The 21,267-nt window shown below is 39.7% G+C and overlaps 1 protein-coding gene across 1 annotated transcript in view; it reads left to right on the plus strand.

The window, feature by feature from the left end:
• The window catches only part of KCNH5 (potassium voltage-gated channel subfamily H member 5), a 161,594-nt gene that overhangs the window by 85,952 nt on the left and 54,375 nt on the right, over window positions 1-21,267 (plus strand).

Below are 21,267 nucleotides of genomic sequence, written 5' to 3' on the forward strand. Positions count from 1 at the left end.
TTATGCTTATGTTTCTTGTTTGGATGTATTCCGTGATGTTCTGAGACCCTAACAAAGATCCATTTTTCACTTTGTGAGGCACTCATCCAAGTGATATTCTCTATTCTGAATGTTTATGCTGAAATACTCTGGCATCCAGGTGAAGCTGTGTGTACAGACCAGTTTAATCTGCAGTACACTGTCTTGAGTTATTTTTTCAAAAATTTCAGTGACTGATTGCATTCAATACAATTATGTAATTGTGTTATGTAAAAAGTACATTTTTTAATGGAATGCTTTTCCCCAAACTGGAATTTTAAAGAGGTTTTGCTTCTTGAAAATTTGAAATAATCAAGATTTTGTTTTTCACACAAATGCTTGCTTTGAGGTTTTTTTCCAATTTTAAAAAAAATGTTGAATGCATTAAAGTATAAAAATGTCATAATACATCTCAAACTTCAATAGCCATTTTATAGCCCTTATAAAGAGGAGAAAATGATGAAAATGCTGTGTTTAGAAAATGTATTCTTTTTAGCATATGTAATTGGCTTTTACATCTCAAATGACTCTAACTGTAGGTTTACTTTATGAGAGTATTTTGGGTTTTTTTTTTACCTATGTGCAAAACCTTCAGGAATTCCCTGCATGATTTCCAAGGTTAAGAAGATGTATGCATTAATGTATGTTCCCAGAGCGAAGAAGCTGTTTTGTAATAGCCATCGATGCTAATGGGGGGGATGTATAGCCAAGGCTGGTATCAGGGCCATAGTACAGGAATATAGAGAAGAGCTGGGTCGGAGTTGATATTGCTGCCATCTGATGAGTGGAAGCAGCAGCAACTATAGTATCTTCCTTGAGACAAGTAGCTGAAAATAGGCAGCTGTCAGGTAGTTATTTTGAGTCTGGACAGAGAGGAGAAAGTTCCACCTGTATTTACAATCCCAGAATAGCTGATTTACTAAAAGCACCTATCAATCTTATAGACAACTAAGAGCTCATTACTGCATTTTTAATCAAGTTTCCTTTCTAAATGCTTTAGGTAATATTTTTTTGTTGCTTTATCTTTGGGTTAAGGCAGAGGACAGAACATAGATCCTTATTTTGGTTGCCTTCACAGTGGTCTGCAGTGAGGGAGCTGTGGCATTTTTGTGGTAGAGCTGAGGCTGAAATGTGGCATTTGGGTTAGGCTAGTGTCCAAATTCCTGAATTTTAGATGTGTTGGAATTTGAAGATCACCCTAAATTTTCATTTGTTTTTTCTCAGTCAACATTTTTGGGCAACAAAGCGAAGCAGTGCTTAAATTCTTTCTTCTTTTCCATCATTCCCTCTTCACCTCTACTGGTGATCAAATCAATAGATATCTCACAAATATGTCTCTGAAGTTGCTTGAGGCAAAGGAATCAGTTTACAAGTTTACTCTCAGGACAATGTTAATTCAGCACCTCCAATAATGCAGAAAATGTGAAAAGATCTGGATTTAGACAGGTTTCTGTTTCTTAAAATAGATGGCAGCTTTTCTGTATTGATTTCAAGTGGATCATGCAATGTTTGTGTAATAAAGGTAACATGATTCTAAACCAGCATTACTTTACCAACAACTTGAAAATTGATTATATATTGCGAATGAAACCTCAGTCCTTATTCTTCATCTTTTTCTCCCCTTTGCTTTCCTTTCTGCCATTTCAAGGCATTGTCAAAATGAAGTTCTGTCAGCTTACAGGGACTGACTATTGCAAACTTTGGAATCTGATTTTCTGATGCCAGTTTTATATAACGTACATCTCCAGAACTTCTATTGTCACTTTTCTCTAAATAGAAGACATTACATCTAATATAGATTCTTTTTATCTTTTTGTCATTTAAATATACTAGCCATAAATTTAGAACCCGTTACAAATTATTTTTAGTTATGAAAATAAAGTGCTGGGTAATGTTCTTTTTTCCCCCTTTTCTCTCTGTACGAAGATGATTTAAAGTAACTGTTTTTTTTTTTAAAGGCTTTTCTTTTGCAAATTGTTTGAGGTGCATAATATTACCAGACTAATTAAAGTTCTTACCGGACCGCCCTGCTGCTACTTAGCTTGTGGCTGTGCTACAGGCTTACAGGAGAATTCATCACAAAAGCCTCATTGTGTTATTAATATCAAATCCACAATGATGGTCAGGATTTTTTCACGAGAAAAAATTAATTTTCTTGTAGAACAGATCCTTATTTCTTCAGTAGGGATGATCCCTACGTTTCCTGGCTAGCAAAAAGTGCGCAGAAAGTCTGGCATGTCCTCACTCTCCCTCCCAAGTTCCCACTAGTCTGATCTGTCCTGAAAAAAAAACGTCTGTCCACAACAGTGACCCAGCAAACTACTGATTATGGCTGAAGAGCTAGCAAAAAGCCTACAGAGCCACTAGTTCGCTGTCGACAGTATGGTATTAAGTCGTACTTTAGATCCATGCAGAGGACAAAGTCACTGCTTCTCAATGGACGGGGTGTACTGCCCTTGTCATGATTTTAACAAAAGGGAATTTGAATGATTCAGTTTCTACTTGAAATAAAATAGGTGAAACATAGTGAGAAGTGGACTTGCCTCTGAAGGACTGTCATCTATTTATTTTTTTTCAGTAGTTGATACTGAGAAACAGCATTTTTTATTTTTCTCTGAAGGAGAATATAGGACGTCATGTGGAAGATTTGTCATGGTAAATATGTTCAATAGCCTTTCCCAGATGTCAGCTCAGCCTATGTAAGAATTGTCAGATCCAAAATAAAGGCTTTTCTTCATCCGGTAATTAAGAAAAATCAAATCTCTTTAGGAATAATTACCCTCAAACTGTTTGCAATAATTTGGTAGTAGATTGAGCTACTACAGTAACTTGTCTGAACATCCCTATGAATTTAAATACAAAGATATTCAATTTGGCCCTTATATATCTGAATACCCTGAATGCAAACACCATTGGAGTATTGTAGAAATCCCTGCTAGCAAGTAAATTGGCATATTGTTAAAGCTAGTTAAAATTTTTGAGGGAAAATATTATTCCAATAGAAAATGCTAATTTGTCAATAAGGAAGCATTTAACTGATCTTGCCAAAACATCTTTTAAAAAACCCTTAGCACTCCATATCCTCTTCCTTCCACCATGTCCTGATAAATTCAGTATGGGACAAACTGACGTATCAGTTTTGTCATGAAACAACCTTTGATTTCAGTTTTTTATTATTTAATGTTACATAATGAAATATAAAATAGTGCAAAATGATTTAATTTTATTTCCCTTCACCCCAACTTACTTTTTTTCCAGAATTTTTACATCTAAAAATTATTCTTCCTTCCATTTTGGCCTCATAGAGTTTCCTGAGAAAGAAACAGTCTGAGCCATATGCAGCTCTACCTGTTTTTTGAGGACAAAGGGGATAAAGATAAAGCCTGATGGTGATACAGGTCAAATTCTGAATTTCTAACTGGTCCTGGAAAAGAGTGTGGCAAAATATGTAGTTCCAGTAGTAGCTAGAAACTGTAGAGTAACAGTCTGGCCACTGGCTCAGGAATGGGAAAAAAACCCCCACAGCTTTTGCACTCAGAAGTATTATCTTTTGAGGCATGGATAAAGAAAACATGTTAATTCTCTTTCATTTATTGGCTTATTTTTCCAGTGAGTATATGGTGCGTTGACTCATTTGATGCTGCTCATACTAATGCGTGTATTCACATTTCTTTGGCTGCTGGCCGTGCTCGGTGACTTGTGTTTCTTGTGTCTGGTCCGGTTGCAGGGCAGTTTGTGGCTCTGCACGGGCCAGCAGCGATTGAGGCGGTCGTGTCTCACGGTCCATGAAAGCAGGAGGAGCAGGAGAGGCTGGAATAAAACGGGGAAGCCGCTAGACTGGGGTGCCAGTTATCAAGGAAGGGCTTCCTTATAGCTGAGCCTGCTACAAGAGCTGTAGGGTTCAACCTTTTTTGCTTTGTATACCTGTAAAATAGTTCCCACTGGTCATACAAGCCATTTTAGAGACGGCATCTATGGAAATTGCTGGGTAGCGTATTTAAAGTATATTTTCTTTTCCCTAGGCTGGGTAGATCGTGCTAGATTAATATGCGAACATTTGTTATTCAGTGGGTGCCTGCGTTATGTGCTGCTGAAGGCATTGCAGGTGTTATCACTGAATTCAGGGGGACTAAGTCCTACTCATTGGGTTAAGGCGAGTGCTATACTTTCTTTTAAATATAGTTCTCTCTAGCTGGTCTAAATAACATATCGAGGTCACTCTGTATCACAAGTAAGAGCTGACTTGCAAGGAGGGGTATTCTTCTTTGAGGATACTACATTGATGTGCTGTGATTTGCTTAAATTATCTATGGGCTCTCTGCAGGGTTGAAAGGATCATTTCTCATCCCGTGCTCAGTCCCCCTCAGCTTGTTTTCTCTAAAGTATTTAGTGTTTGGCTAATTAGTGGTATAGGATGAACCTGGAAATGGAATGTACATTAGTTTTGTGTAAATGGGATAGTAAATGGGCAAGCTCTTACTAATTACGATCGAGGAAACTAGATCTTGAGAATTTTAATTTGTCATTATTTTGGTCAGAGCACTTGCAAGCGCCTTCCACAAATGAAAATAAATACATTAGGTTAATAAATCACAGTCCTTGAATATGGTGTGAATCTATCCAAAATAATAAAAAGTTGACATTTAAGAATAGCCTTACCTCTCTAAATTGTGATATGGAAATAGCATCAAGGACTTCAGGAACAAATTTATTATTATTACTAACTAGTTAGTTAAGATTTCTTTAGCTTCTGCCATGATTCTTATCCCAGCCCTGTTGATAAATCATCATCAACAGCAATAAAAGCAGATTTTACCCAGCGAGCTTCATAATATTGCAAAAATGAAAATAAATGAATATTTTCTTAGCATAAAAAGCTTGGCTATTTCCAACTTATCTTAGTTCTGCAATCTTAAATACATACTTTTAGAAAGCAAGGGAGCTCTGGTGGTGTGTAAATTAAAAAAAAGTTGATATAGGTAATATTTTATTTCCCTAACAGCTTTCAGAGAGACAAATACACTATGAGGGTTATTCATGCTGTTTGTTTCAGATTGCCTTAGATACTAACTCTGGTCCTCTAAATTTTACCTAGTTGACTAGAGTAGTGTAATGTAGGCAGTATTATTACTGTCTAAAACTAACCTAAAACAGACTGTGGAGATGAGAGTCAGCATTCTGGCCTCTGAAGATCAAGCCATTAATGCTACTTGGTATATACTTAACATGCTTTTGCTTCATTTCATGTTTTCAAATTAATGTGGGGCTTTTCAAAACTTTCTATAAGCCAATCATTAGATATATATTTAAATGTGCCAAATATACTTCCGAAACAAGGGAATGAAGCTTGCCTTAGTGCATCAATCTGTGCTAACTGCAAAGGACATGCTCTATGGAATTTGCGTCATCAAATGTGTAGATGGTAATCATTGTGAGATAGTGTTTTCCTAGCTACTTTCCCATGTTGAAGCAGTTCATGTACTTTCATACAGGTATCCTGTAACTGCTTTCCCAGGATGTGTCCTCCTTTCCCACCCACATTGACCTACCTGGGCAAATTTTAATGGTAACTGGCTGTGCCTGGGGAGATGTAGGACACTGCCCTTCTGGAAGAGCCAAGGAAGAAGCAAAATGCCACGTGGGAGAAGGGCACTGCAGGGGCATTAGTGCTTGGGGATGGGGGCAGGCTCAAGCATTAATCATGTGGGCTGCTTTCAGTGGGAACAGTCCTTCGGGAAGAGTTTATTTTTAAATCTCCCAGGTGACAGATGCATGGTTGACTCACCTTTTCCAATGCTCCAGTAAACAAGCTGCAAAATTTCAATGGAGATTATTCCATAGCATGAACGTAGCTGTCATTTTTGCATCATGATAACACACAAAAGTCCCTGTCGAGGGCCCAGGACTTTGTTGTGCTAGGTGCTGTACAAACAGAGAAAAAAGAGAGAGCTTCAGCCCAGGAGCATATGTTTCAAATATCTTCTACTTGCCTGTAGGCATTTGTGGTCAGTGTGAAGAAGGGTGCTTTCTATTTAAGCATCTTCACCAAGCGTGTCTCCATCCAGACTTGATGTCTCTCTTGCTGTTTGATCACTTTAATTCAACTGTGCAGACACTGCCTCAACAGCTCAGCTTGTAAACAGTATGAGCTCTTTCCTATGGAAGTCCCATTCATCCAAAGTTTCTTTCCTGTGCTCCTTTGTCTGTGACTGTAAAGCTCTTAGTGAGTCACAGAGCCCCTAAAACATCTCAAGCCATTAACATCTGCTCTGTAATGCACTAGCTCCAAGCATGTTGCTGTAATTAGACATTGCTTGAAACTTTAGTATAGGCTCCAACTTGTCAGATACGAAGATATTGTAAACTGTGTCTTCCTTCCTCCATGTTTCAAGAGCACACCACTTTTTAGTGATTTAAATAGAGTGGGTGAGATTTTCAAAAGCATTCAGCTGTAACCCAGCTCAGCTCCCACCGAAGTCATGTCAGTATGAGCTGCATTATGCTATAGTCAAGTGCTTTTGAAGACCCATCTCAGCAAGCAGCTCAAACAATGAGTGTGACAATAGGGGTATATCCTCTCAGCTATTGTGTTCTGGGTGTATTTAACTTATTGGAAACAGGGCTCAATGACGTGAGCATCAGTAGCTCATTTACTGAGTCTGGTATTATGCCTGTGCCACCTCACTGCTTGTTGCTTTTCATCGGCTGCCTTTGCTTTATCACATCAAATATAACCCATTTGCCAGTGTAGCTATCAGAAGCCCTCTGCTGTCAGGATGCCAGCTCCTGCCTCTGAGCAGCCTGTGATACCTCTGCCTTTAGTAGCCACTTGTTAAACTTTCAAATAAGTCCCATCTTCCATGTTGTTCCTCATGTTTTAAAGGAAGATGCGTCCAAAAGGGTACCACGTTATCTACCTTTTAAAAGAAAAGCACCTGGAAACTTCCCTTTTTCATGGATGCATTCAAAACATATCTTTTGGGAGGAAGTTGTCTATTAGGTTAATCACTTCTGTCTCATTGTTGCATTGTGCTTTCCTCTCTGGAAGATCATGGAGCAGAAGTGTCTCTGCCTTGCAGTGCCCCTACTCCTATGTTTTAGTGCAGCTGTAGACAGAGATACGGCATGAATAGGGGGTGGCGTTTGGGCAGTCCCATAGCTGTTGTGCTGTGGGAGCAGCCCATCTTGCTCAGCAGGACGTGTGATGGCAGTGGGCATGTGGAAGATGACTGCAGATGCAGAAAGGCATTCTTTGCCTCTCTGTTTTGTTTGAATTTGAGGAGAAACTCACAGGTTGCGAGGATGTGTGAGTCATCTATGGGCGTTTTGTTGCAGCTGGGTTAACACCTCCAGGGTGCTCTCCAGATGAAACCACATGTCCTCTGTCTTAGACCAAAGTTGTGGAGCTCCAGGCAGGGCTGAGATGCAGGCTCCTAGGAGATGCAGGAGGTCAGGATAGGCAATCTGGTGGCGCTCTGTCCTTCGACAGCCCTGAACCTTCAGCCTTCCTAGAAATTATAGCAGGAGCTACAGGACAGAAGCTGATGAGGCTGATAATTATGGTTACTGGTTATTATGGTTACTGTTTAATTATGGTTATGATAATTATGGTTAAAACAACCCCCCTGTGATGAGAGCTGGCCATCTGGCAGCTGGACTGACAGTGCTTTGTATGACAAGGGTGTGGAGAACTCCGGCAGAGTGCTAAAGCTGGAGGGTCTTGGCCAGTATTACCAGGAGAAAATTTTATTTATGAAAGGACCATTTTTAGCCCTATTACTCCAATAAAACCTGGCTGCAAAGATTAGATCATTAATTATCCTTTTAAGGATGTGTGTGAAGCTGGGGAGTTGGTGAAAAGCAAGATGTTCTGTATAAATTCCTCAGAAAGATCCAGGGGAGGAGAAATATGGAGTCATTTCTTATGGTGTCATGGCAACAAGTTCTACCCAGAGGAGGTGTCTTATCAGTTTCATTAAATAATTAGGAATAACATTGAGTAAAGTGAAGAAAAACAGTTTAGAATAATGTCAGATGTGAGGCAGTTAAGTTTCTAAACAAAATAAAAAAAGGAGCTCTGTCACTTCTGGAAGACTTCAGCAGAGGCTGAAAGGAGACTGGGAGGGGAAGGAGAAGTGGAAGGAATTTACAAGATAGTGAAAGAAATTTGTGGTAGAACCTTATTCAGGTAACACTGAAAGTATTTAGGCAAAACCTTAATTTTGATGAAAAATAGATTTTTATTGATAATGACATATTTTGAAGAAGAAAATTAATATACACAAGATTTTTTTTTCTTTTTTACTTCCCAGCTATGTATGTTGTTGGTATTTGTTAAATATCTGGTTTCAAGATAACATAAAAGTTCTTTCTCTTGCTCAGTTTCTATTCTTTTCAGTTCTTTTTTTTTTTACGTTGGAAAGAAACTGGAAAAAAGTCACTTCCTGTCTTTATTATCTGTTTAGTTACTATATCTGTCTTTCTGTATGTGCAGTGTCCATGTTGCAGAAAACTTGCAATGAACTGACTCTAAAAGAATGCAAATAGTTTCCCGGCGGCCTTCTGCCATGCCTTGAACTGCACATACACAGTCTCAAAGGAAAAGATACATACCTCTTTATTGCTAATCCTAAAACTCACAAACCTCAGCAGATACTTTCCATTGACCTCAGTGAATTTTGGATCACATCTTCTGGGAAAAAAAGTATTCAGATTAATATCATTAAGAACCAAGGCAGGTTAGTTTGCAAATGTTGTTCAAAGTGTTTTTATTTAGGTTAGGTAAATGTTTTTTACTGTTATGCTTATTAATGAATATAAGAAAGAATAAATACTTGCATAAAAAGAGAAATATGTGAAAGATTGTTTCTCTCAAACCATCAGTAGAGGAGATGAACAGGCTTTGCTCCATAGGTAATAAATCTGAACGTCTTATAAGATTAAAGAAAATATTTGCAATTGGATCAAACAAACTGTGGGGAATAAAATGAACTCTACTGGGATTGATTTTGCAAAGCTGAATAAAAAAATGTAAAGAAAACAGCTTTGCAAAGTCAACCACAATTAGTAGTTCAGTCTAAAATTATTGTATTATACTGCAAAGGCTTGGGAACAAGCAGGCTAGAAGGCCTGGGAAGATGTGCTAACAAATGAGTTAGCACAACTCATTTCTACCCATTTTCATTGGGTTTGAAGGCTTCATCCTGCCAGGGACACAGTAATTTCTTGCTTGCACAAGTGGTCAGTGGGACAATTTAATGCAAATGATAGCTACAGGTACTAGTAATGCTAACAGGGTTAAGTCATTAACACAGAGGGACCAAAAAACCTGAAAATACTGTCAAACTCCCTATTGCATATATATTCCCTATTCTGTGTATAATTTAAATGTCATTCTCCCTAACAAAGGAAATTAATGGAATACATGCCCAGCTCTTAATGCCTCATAACAGGTGAAAGTAACTGAGAATGCTTCATGTTTTAGCAAATTATGCAGTGGGAGAGACCTTGAAGTAATAAATATTTCATGTAGCCATCAGCATATGAACGAAAATGTTGAAGACATCAAGATCACTTAAATTAACCTATTGCATTCATAGCTAATGTCACTGTTGGTTGAATAAAGACTATAGTTGTTTAGGATCTTCCTTTAATGGCACATGTAATGGAATGACAATTGGACTGAGACACTGGTGGGTTAAAAACAAATTTTAGATACTAGTGCTTACTCTTGTTTCTAAAGAGTTAATGTTCGAGAGAGATCCTGTATCTGTTAAAAGTGTTGGGTCGTATCTTGAAGTTTTTACTCTGTCAAATCTCTTGTATATTTTCACTGGAGTTTAGGGTTGGCTTAGTCATTCCTGGATAAAATCCAAACCATATTTGCCCTAATGTAGGAAATAGTCAATCCTGCCTATAGGAGAAAGATGATAAAATCTTCCCAAGTATTGGGACCTAAGCCATGATACTGGCATAAACCTAAAAAATTTAAGAAATGATTTAATTTGGCGCTGATTTTTTTTAATTCTTTACCTCCTAGTTGTTTTTAAGTGAGGCTTTTTTCCTTTGTTCTGCAGGTCCTTTTTCTGCTTAATCCTGAGATCAGGGTTTGCTGGTTTGATATTTCAGCCTCACCGTAGAAGCAGTTGTGAAAGGACAGGTGAAATTCAGCATCAGTGCATGCAAATTAATACATGTAGGCAAAAAATAGCTGGCTACACCTATAAAATAATGGATTCTAAATTAGCAGTTACCACTCAGGAAAGAAATTGGACTGTTATTGCAGATAGTTCCTTGAAAATATCAGTGCAATATTCAGTACCAGTCAAAAAGGCAAATAGGATTTCTAGGCAGGTAATTGAAATGAAAGCAGAAAACATCATTGCACCATACTGCACTGTTCTGCAAGATTTTGTAGGATTAAAAAAGGTATCTAGAAAGGTGACAAGGGTGAAGTATGGAATGACTTCCTCAGAAGGAAAGATCAAACAGATGAGGGCTCTTCATGATGGAGAAAAAACACTGAAGGAAGGCTTACAAAAATCAGGAGCGATACACAGAAGATGAAGAGGAGCGATTGCTCACTATTTTTCACAAGGGGAGTCGGGGGTGGCCGATGTGAGGGCTTGAACAGCAGGCCTTGCAGAATAGCACAGGGAGATACTTTGTCCCATAATATTGTGGAGAGCAAAAGCAGAAATGGATTTTTGAAAGGAATTAGACATTCCCAGTGAAGAGTTCTAGTTGGTAGGTAAGGGACTTTGGCCTAGATGGTCAGATGCTGTGTGTCACTTCCTCCACGGTATGTAGCTCAGTGGGCCACATGCATCCCAGGCATCTTTCAGATGCCCTCTGGGGCTTCACAGCAGGAACAGTCTAGTCCCAAAGTGAATAACTTCATCACAAGATCCAGGAGAGGAATAAATGGACTTTAGTCAAATGGGACATATGGAAATACTACAGAACAACCACAAAAAAGTCAAAGGAAAGTGATAAAATACACTTGATCATTCTCTGATACTCTCCAGACATCAGTATAATTTCATTGACTTCAGTGAAATTAGTGTTAATGTAGGAATGGAAATGCAAGAAATCTAATTCCAGCATCTCCTTCCTGGAATAGTGAGCAAGAAAGCGGGGAGGTAATCGGATAGACACAAGTGCTGATCAGAAGGAATTGGAAAGGGAGGAGGAGAGCTCCAGGAACTGCTGCCAGGAAAGAGAAGACGCTTTTCTTGTCTCACATAGTCGTGTGGAGATTGATGGTGCGTGCACAGAGGCAGAAATGGAGAGCCAGACTTCTTTTGTTTGTTTTAATTAGCCATCACAGGTTATGTAACCTTTTGTCGTTCTGTTGAATGTTCTCAAAACCCTTGTACCAGGACAACAAGAGTGGCTAAAAATATTTCCAACATTGTCAATGTTCTTGGTAGTATGGAGAAAGGAGCACTGGAGTGTGGAGGGACAGGTGGAAAGGGGTGGAGGCAAGGTGCTGTGAGGTAGAATTGAGACAACTTCTGTTTCATCTGAAAATAATTTATTGTGCTGATGTCCAGTTCTTACATACATTTTACTGTCAGGTTTTTAATGATCCTCTGAGAGAAAATACAAGAATATATTTGGGATATTGCCCACCATGTTACTGGGCCTTTGTTCTTCAGCAGAACAGATTGTGGCACTTGCAAAGATGAACGTGGAAAGCAGCTTCCTCCGCTGTAGATGTGCTCTCAGGTGCCCTAGAAATTACCCCAAACTGGGGTTGTGGCTGGCATTGGGAGAAAACGAGCCATGGCAAAGCCCTTCCCCTCCTGCTAAGCATATTCGCACTAATACCCCTCCTCAAAGCCCCTTCTCCGCTAGTGAGAAGTGGCTTTGGAAGGGGGGTAGATGTGACCAAAGCCGTGGAGGGGGCTTTCCTGGGACCAGCAGCTGGGCCCCACCACTGGTTTAGGACTCAGCGGGGTCAAAGTACACTGAATATGTGAAGGGTTAATTTGCAACACTCAGTGCTAAGTGAAGAAACCAAATTCAATTTTCTTCCCCTCCCGGCAGGATGCAGTGCAGAGTAGCAGACATGATTTCATAGCCCATAAAAGTGGGAAACGTGCTCATTTCTGCAGTTAGGTTTCACTTGGCTATTGACTGTTTTACAAGACTCTTCTTTACGAGATAACTGTGGAAAAAGCCGTCAGGCCCAGTGACAGCTCAACATCTTGAGCCTGAGCAGGGGGGTTGGACTAGATGATCTCCAGAGGTCCCTTCCAGCCTCAACCATTCTGTGATTCTGTGATCCAGCAGAGCTAAACCAATACCACAATGAAGGACACGTTCCCTAAGTGTATAATCAATACAGAGTAAAGTTAATTCCCCTTTAACGTCTGAAAATATGAGGGTGAAATTTTTGGACAAAAACTGCACCATTTTAGCAAGCGCTAACTATGCCAAAGTCCAACCCTGTTCAGCAATCTGTATAAGCATTACTTTAATGGAAGTGAAGAGCAGGCGTCGCGTCAATCACGTGCACAAATGCTTTGCTGAAACGAAACCCTGGTGCCAGTAAATTAGACAGAAAGGGATTCGGGTTGGCCCTGACAGTGAGCAGCGGGCTGGGAGCTCAGGGTTTGCATTTCATGGACGTTCCTGAAAGACACTGTGAATCAGTCCTGAATATTATAAATCTGGGGCGTGTGTGTGTGTGAAGGTAACAAACATTCCATTTTACTTTTGCTGTAAACACATTTATTACATAAGAAAGGAAATTTTCGTCCAGAAAATGCTCAGATTTCAAAGGTTTGCAATCAAAAGACCGGAAGAAAAATGTTTTGCTACAAATTCTTTTACTTTTATTAAACTCTGAGGTAAATTGTTTCAACTTCTTGTGAACTTCTTTTTTCTGTTTGCTTTTTGTGCAAACACTTCAAGAAAAGCAAATTTAGTTTGTGATAGAATTCTGGGATCGCCACAGAAAACTTTGGATATGGAATTTTGCTCAGCTCCGTCCAGAGCACAGGCTGCATTTGCAGGGCTGAGAATTGGACAGAAGCTGTCTTTGCAGGTGATTTTAGATGAGTAGGAGACATTACTGTTCAATTCAATGAAGACAGTCTTGTGGTCATCTTATGAAACAGAATTATTGCGAAAATAGTGGGATGTGAAGGTCCTTTCCAAATTTGAGGGTTTTAATATTAACAGTTTTATTAAGCATGTTATTTTGTTCCTTCTAAAAATACCCTAGTAACTACATACAAAATCTGTCCTCATGCAGAGTTCAGTTTGACAAATTAAAATACAGAATGCAGGAACTACAAAATAAAAGCAGCATTACTTTTAACTGCACTCTATCTCATTAATATTTTTGGGTAGATACTTTATAACCGGTGCACTGTTAAGCTAACATTTGTGTTTTCCATATCTTCCATGTGTCCTGTGTTTCGTAGTGGGAATCATTTGTCTAATTGTCCCAAATCCGTTCTCATTAATTCTATTGAGATAAAATTGAATATTTAATTAAACGAATAAGCAAATTTAGACTGTGCACTAGAAAGAAAGAGCAAATTAGAAGTGTGAAAGGAAAATTAGAACCTGCAGTAAGTCTGAGTCCATTCATACTCTGCAGTCACACATATAGATGTATGTGTGTGTACATTTATTTATATATATGTATACTTGTGTGTTTCTAAAACACACCAACACATACAGATCTATACAGTAAAAATTTTACATTGGCATAGATAGAAAATGATATCCCGAGATCTAGAAACATCTTCCAGTATATGTCCAATATTTTGAAGATGTGTTTACAATATTCCTATTACATTTTAACAAGGTACAAAATTGAGGTGGTGCTCCGCAGGATGCAAGTGCTGTTTTGGTATCCTGCCTCGAGCAATGTTGCTATCCTGGCTTCATCTTAATGTGACAAGAACTTGGTGTCCCACTGAAAAATTCCTTTAAAAATATTAAAGAAAAGAAAAACGGGGGGGGAAGCAGCCCAAACCCAGCAACAAGCTGTCAGGCTGTTTCATACCGTAAAAGTGACAGCTGCCTGCTTTACTGAGAGATTATTTTTCTGTAAATGATCACTTCTGAGCCACTGCTGGTTTCCATGCTTCCATGCAACTGTGCTGGAGATCCTTTACATCTTGTGCTTGTTAAAGTTGATGTTTCTGAGACAGCGAGGTGCACAGCGGAGGGCCGTGGTACGGTTTTGATCCACAGATGTCAGTGCTGGCCAATAATAACACCAAAAACTGAGCATTCTGGAAAAGCAAGTTTTCCTTTCTTTGTTGGAGAAAGGAATGAGAAAGATGTGTATGACGGGTACATGATTGTTTGATTGTTTGACAGACACAACTGAGACTCTTTTGAAATACAGGAGAGATTTGGGTGGAAATGAGGTAACATTAAGAATAATATTCAAAGTGGAGAAAATAAATAAGAAAGGGAACAAAGTGCTAGAGGCAAGGAGTTGCTGGCATTCATGGTGAGCATAGTTCTCATAAAATCTGCTCATCTTCTGCTTCTCTGCTTTCTGTCTCCACTCACTGTAATTCCTTCAGTGAAGCAATTGCATTATAATTGCCACGTACCGTGGCACAGGGCTTTATGCAGTGTGTCAAATGCTACGTATGCCATTTGGTAAGGAGGCGATACATTTCTGGAGCGACAAGAATGATGAAGAAGCATCAGGCTAGGAAATGGTTTGGTTGTTCCTTTTGCTGATTAATTATTCTCTGTGTTTAAATCATACCCTTTTTATAAATTCAAACTTAAATATTACCTTTATATTTGCATTTATATTTTGCACCTCCTTGTGTTGTGTTAGGAAGCAAGAATTAATGTGTGCATGTGTCCTCCCAAGCATGGGCACAGCCCTAATCCCAACCTAGTCCTCCCACAAAGGCTGCGACCCACTAGACCCACCTTGCACTGGATATGAAATACAGAGAAAAAACCCTAACCATAAGCCTAAAACCCCAGAGCCTTAGGCAAAAATTCTCCAGAATGAAGGCCCCTTTGCTGCGAGGGTAACACAGGGTAATGGTATTTGCCGTGCTGCCTGTTTTGGTGCAATTGCTGCCATTTCTCATTTGAGGTTGTGACTTGCTATGTGGTTCTCATCACCTTTAAGTAGTAAGATGAGGGATAAGCAGACCCAAGACACGCAAGGCTTTCCAGATGAAAGAAAATGCAAGAAATTGCATCCAAATGCCGAGAGGAGACCACTGAACCGGTGCAAGGGTATATTTCTTCTGGCTAGCACCATTTCTCAGGTGAATAAAAAAAATAATTGTATAACATGGGGTGGCCATGGCAGGGGATGTTGAACAGGTAAGATGTTGCATGCAAACTGTGATTTCAAGCTTCTTAGGCATATATGTTGTCAGAGCCAGGCAGCCCTTGGCCCTGCATCCTCGGGGGGGAAATGTGTGATATTTTGTCTGTGCTGAGTAACCTTAGCCAACGTCAGCCAATGTCCATCACTTCATCATGGCTGGAAGCCAAACACACTAATAATTATGAACAGTGGTAGCCCTAATTTAAGACTGTCTGGTAAAGCATGGTGCAGTGTTTTGCAATACCAATTCAGCCAGTCTGGGATTGCGACTGTGTGCAAAATCTCTAGTTAGTCAGCTGCATCACAGTTCCATGGTGGAGGGGCACTGCAGCTTTAAAGTAAATATTTTCCATTATTTGAGTGCTCTTATGAAAAAAAAAAATGCTCCCAGTTTCACCATTTAAAAATCAGTGACTGAACAAGTGCAGTTGAAAGCCCTTATTTTTATAAGGATTTATGCATAAAATATGCAAAATGCCTAATTGCAACCAAAGCAGCTGTTCCACTCTGTTATGCAAACAATATCCCCTATAAAGGGAAGAGTAGCGAGTATGAATTCCTACTGCTGATGATCTCTTAATTACATTACTTTTTAGTACTCATCAGACAAATGCGCCATCAGAGCGAACAGAGATTTTACAGATCTATCATTATTATCATTATCCTCTTAATTTAATGTTGGTGTTACAAGAGCATGCAGAGGGTGTTGGCCAGGAGAAGAAGAGCGAATGTCACCTGGAGTCGAGGAGGAGCTGTGCGGGGTGGGGTACGGGGATGCGTGCAGGGCTCCCGTGGCCCTGCCGTGGGCAGTATGGGATGTACGCCCGGATGCAGGCCCTGTATACGGTGCATGTGAGGCACGGGGTGGTGGATCCAGGCTGACCGGGGGGTGCACACTATACCTGGCACGTTCTGGATACTTTGAATTTTCTGCATGAAGGCAAACGCACCGAGGCTAAGTGGGAAGTGTAAGCACGCAGACCCTCACGTACTCATCCTTCTGACCCAGATCCAACAAAATGCTGAGGTCCTCCTTGATTTTAGCAGTTCAGATGATTGCGGTGAGAAGTTCAGAGCTGAAATTCACTGCTGAAGCTAGGCCTTTGGCCATTAGCTTCCCCTCTGTAAATTAGGGATAAGGATGCTCGTGGAGGACTTCTGGAAGGATTAATATGTCAGATTGCGTAGCACTTGGATATTACAGTGATTTGGCTGCAGGTATGGTGGAAAGAGATTTTTTGCTTTGGACTGGGCATTTTTGGAAGTAAAATTTGAAAGCCAGTAGGGTCTGATGCTGATACCCCATCCCAGTAAATCAGAAGGGATTATGCCTAGGATGCTGCCTGCACACTGCTGTGAAACTGGTGTCCACATTGCTGCGACGGGGTAGTGTATCTTAACGGCATGGTTCTTGTAAGACCCAAGGGTTCAAAATTAAAATTGGACTTTTGCAGACCTGATGGCTGATGCAAGGCCATGAGGTCGTGTTTGGTACTTTCCCTGAGCTGATGAACTACAAGAGCTGGCAGCCAGGAGTATTGCTGCGGGATGGAGTGTGGGAAGCTGAGTCTGTGGGGCAGGAGCGGGACAGAGACGAAAAAAGTGCTATAAGAAAATGGCACTGGTTTGGGAGGGGGCTCAGAGGGATTGTTTTCTTCAGAGTAATACATTTTGTTGAATAACGTTGATGGGTTTGAAGAAAGCTGTTTATTGTAACAGTGGCAGCCTATCACTGGTGCATTTCAGTGAGGCGATTGAATTTGGGAAATGGAGACTGTACTGTACTCCAAGGTGTTGCACCAAATAGAGCCTGCAAACATTTTGTGGTAGAATCAGATGCATTAAGGTAGGGAGGAAAGTAATAATAGGAAACTGCTCAGATTTTTAAAATAAATCAGATATTTGGATATTACTTATATCTAATCTCTCCATTGAATGATATGGCTCCAATAATCTTGCAGGAATGCCTAATTCCAAAAATTCATTGAAGAAGTTGTAGCTAGCCTCAGCATGTAAAAATGAGTATGTATATTTTTCCTCGTCTTTTTCTTTACAATTACAGTTTAAAGGTATATTGTATATGCTTAGATTAAATAATACTCTGGCATAGAGCAGACTGTAGGGAAAATTAGTTCTTTCAATCAAGCCTTCAATTCCTAAAGGCAGATGTTCCTATTTGGACATACTTAGAATGCAGTCAGGATGATAGGAGATCTGAAATGCTTTGGGATAATTTAGGTAATTCTGAGTCATATTTTGTAAGAAAATTGCTTGTTTTTAAACAGGCATAAAAATTTATGTAACATGATTACTAAATCATTCAAAAATATTTAATATATATGTACAAATTTAGCAACACGCATTTTACATATAAATATATATAGGGCTTAAATCCCTGTATATAATTTGGAGGAGACTGTTCAACACTGAAAAGTAAAAATAGAAATTCAAATAATAGTTGAGTGACCTACCTCACATTTAGGGCTGTGAAAAAATATTTCTACATCATTATTTTAAATTGATCTGTATAAAATCTAGTGAAGACTGTTCAAGATTTGCATACACAGGGTAATTAAAAAGTGAGCATTGTATGACTTTAGGAACATAGCAGAAGAAATCTGAAGAAATGAGAATCATTAGAGAGAAGATGAATAAATGCTGTCTGACCTAACTAGTCAAATCAAGAAATTGGATAAAGTAATTTCCCCTTCAGTGCATGTAGCACAATCTCTCCCTTTCCCCTGAGCTTCTTGTAAAAGGAGAGACTGAATTAAAACTACTCAGGTGTGTGTATATTTTCAGAGATTTCTTTATAGATTGTTTAAATCTTACTGTCAGGAGGGGCACAGTATTTACATCCTTCAAAACCTTTTGCAAATGATCTTTACTGCCAGTTTCCCCTGCCAAAAATAATTAAAACACAGCAATAGCGAAATGCCCTAAGCAGTGTTGTGTTATTTATCATTTATGCCGGCTAAGGAGCTGACCAGGTCATCTGTGTAGATACTTACTCCAGTCCCATTTCCCTTGCATTTTCTGTTGCCGAAATCACCCCAGTCTGATGCTGGGCAGGGAAGAGCAAAGCCAGGTAACTTGTATTTTCAAGGCAGATTGAACCTCTTAGCATTAAACCCTCCCAAGCAGACTTTTCCCTGTAGAGGACAGTGTCACAACATGTTTAACAAATGCAATGCAAATGATTTCTTTTTCAGCACAAACTTACCTTGTTGCAAACCAGGACCTGCCAAGCAATAAACACTAGCTTTTCCAAATGATCCTCTTTGCTAGGTATCATATAGAGAACAGGGATGGGGAGCTCGTTTCCAGAAAGAGGTGGATTTTCTGTGCCAAATTACAAAAAATGTGCTTCCCCCTTGAAACCCAGCTAACCAGGCCCAGCAGCGGCCAGTGCTGAAGCAGGGAAGAAGCACAAGCAAGGAGAGTCCTTGAGGCAGGGCTACAAAGCTGTTAAAGATCTACGCAAGTTCCCTTGAAATGTTTGCCGAAGGCCCACACTGCATGACGCTGTAAGAGAAACGGAGTATTTAGATGTGCTCAGCCATGTGTCTTTGTCATTTACAATAGGAGTCGAAGGAAAGCTTTGGTTTCAAACGGGGGGGTAACGCCATCTCTGTCTGTGCAGACCCTATGGCGTGTCGGCTAACGAATTCTGGTTTAGGCAGGTACCGTTGGGTAATGTTTCCAGCAATTTTGCAGGCTTGATCCAATGATTTGTTCTATCCTTAATTTCATGAACAGGCATTTTCTTTTTAAGTACAACTTTCCAAGTCCCTGTGTAAAGAGACATAAAACTGGGGACAGAATTTCTCTTCTGGCTGCATATTTTCTACAGATTGTCTCTGCTAAGGACTCATTTTTTGCAGAGGAGGAAATAAATACCAGTTGCTTCAGACAAGCTGTTTTCACCATGACGTTCATGACTGTTTCCAGCCTGGCAGGTGTCAGAGTTGAATCTCTTCTTTCCCATCTAACTGGGCACTATGTCACAATTTTCCATCAACCTCTGCATCTTCTACGCAGGTTTGCAGTTGAACTGCATGAATTGCCATTGCCCACGCAGTCTAGATGTAGTTACAGGCTTGCACAGAATTTATTTGTGCAGAAAGGCAGGGTTGTTGGGGTAGCTATGATTTTTCTTTACATTTATAGTCACAATTGGCTTCAGGTGTATCTGGCATCGGAAGGCAAGAGGGGAAGTACTCTGGACTCACATATCTGATGAACTAAGTTCATGGTAAATCAGCAAATGTTCTTGAGAGCAATGAAGGATGTCACATTTGCAAGAAGTGACACTTCAGCAGGTTTGACCTCCTTCAGAAGTCCAGGGGAGCAAAGAAAACAAACAAAAAGTCAGGTGACATTCATCCATCTAGACTTTTTTATAATCTACATGCTTCTATAATCTTTGTGAGTGTTGATATATATCTGAGTGGGCACAGAGATATAGAAAACCTTTTAGTAGTAGCTGGGAGACATGATACAGCAATCAGTGGATCAAGGGAAAAAAAAAAGTGTTTGCAGAGAGCTTTATTTCTGGACAACATGTAGAGTATTAATCTACTGAGCTTTCTAAAATTGAAACCTTTGTGTTCATCTGTGCTACCCACTGTATGACCTTGTTTGATACAGTCTTGTCTGTTGGGATGCAAAGAACCCAGTCTTTGATGAAATGATAAACATTGTGTTTCTGCCAAACTTCAACATCTAATTTTTACATTGACATAATAAAAGGCACAGTGAGAAATGGAAGTACAATTTTTCAATTATTTAGGTTTTAAGAAAACACCATATTTCTTTAGAAATGCCACCTCTCACATAAGGGTGATAAACGATAGTAAATGAGTATGAAACAAAGTCAGTTTTCTGGAATGAGGGAGAAATGTGTTGTGTAGAGGGAAGACATTACGCACTGAGAGATGGAAGGCATTTATCCTTTCACAGTGGGTTACTGTTTGCTGTTTGTAGGCTGCGGCTGTTTTCTGAAAAGCGCAGTATGGAAATGCATAGCTGCACTCTGCTATACAGCACCTCCAAGCAAAGATTATTAAAAATGACAGGCACATTTCTGTGTATTTGATAATGTCAAGAGCAGAAGTAAAGTGCAGCACATTGGTGTTATGAGAAGTCAGAACAGTTTTCTCTTCTGCAAGATCTATAATGCCTAATGGAAGAATGTCATTTTGGGCTTTCTTGCAAGGGTAATTAGATAGACTCAATATAGCACCTTAAACTTGCTTGACTTTAAGAGTATCTTTCAATCCGACACTATTCAAGAAAGCTCTAGAAAAGGTGTACATTTATGCTTTTACCTAAATGCCTTACTGAATTCAGGCTTGAGAAATTAATCATTCTCCATCAAATAGTGTTTCACTGTATCACACATGTAATAGTATACTGAGTTGGATCCTCTTTTCAGTTGGAAAGGCTTACTCAAAAAGTGTGGTTTTCTGGAGTATGGAATGTGGTTCTTTGGTGTTGCAAAACTCGACTGCCTGAGCTTGACAGTCTTGGTGGCATGTTTGGAAAGGGGAGAATCAAACTAGAAGAGAAGGTAGCTCCAGGAATATGTCTGGGGGAGTGTTTCCTATTCTACTGTGTCCCCCTCCTGCCCTAGGGGTATGCCCAAAGCAATGCAATAAATTCGGGGCATTGATTGCTTGCTAATCCCCTTTTCTCTCTTTGAAATCATTAGCAACTGGCATCTAGAGTTGATGTCATATATCCAAGTCTGCTGCTGCTTTGGCTGGCTGTAAAATAGGATTGTGAAATACAACAGTCGATCTATATTGTGTACACCTTGGCCACTGGTGCAGGACCCTATTTAAATGGACATCTCCTTGCTAGGCTGCCCAGGCTCCTTTCTTCTCCACTCCATCTCTTCTTTGGGACTG

The sequence above is a fragment of the Apteryx mantelli genome, chromosome 4 (genome assembly GCF_036417845.1).
Source record: "Apteryx mantelli isolate bAptMan1 chromosome 4, bAptMan1.hap1, whole genome shotgun sequence".
Classification (NCBI taxonomy): domain Eukaryota; kingdom Metazoa; phylum Chordata; class Aves; order Apterygiformes; family Apterygidae; genus Apteryx; species Apteryx mantelli.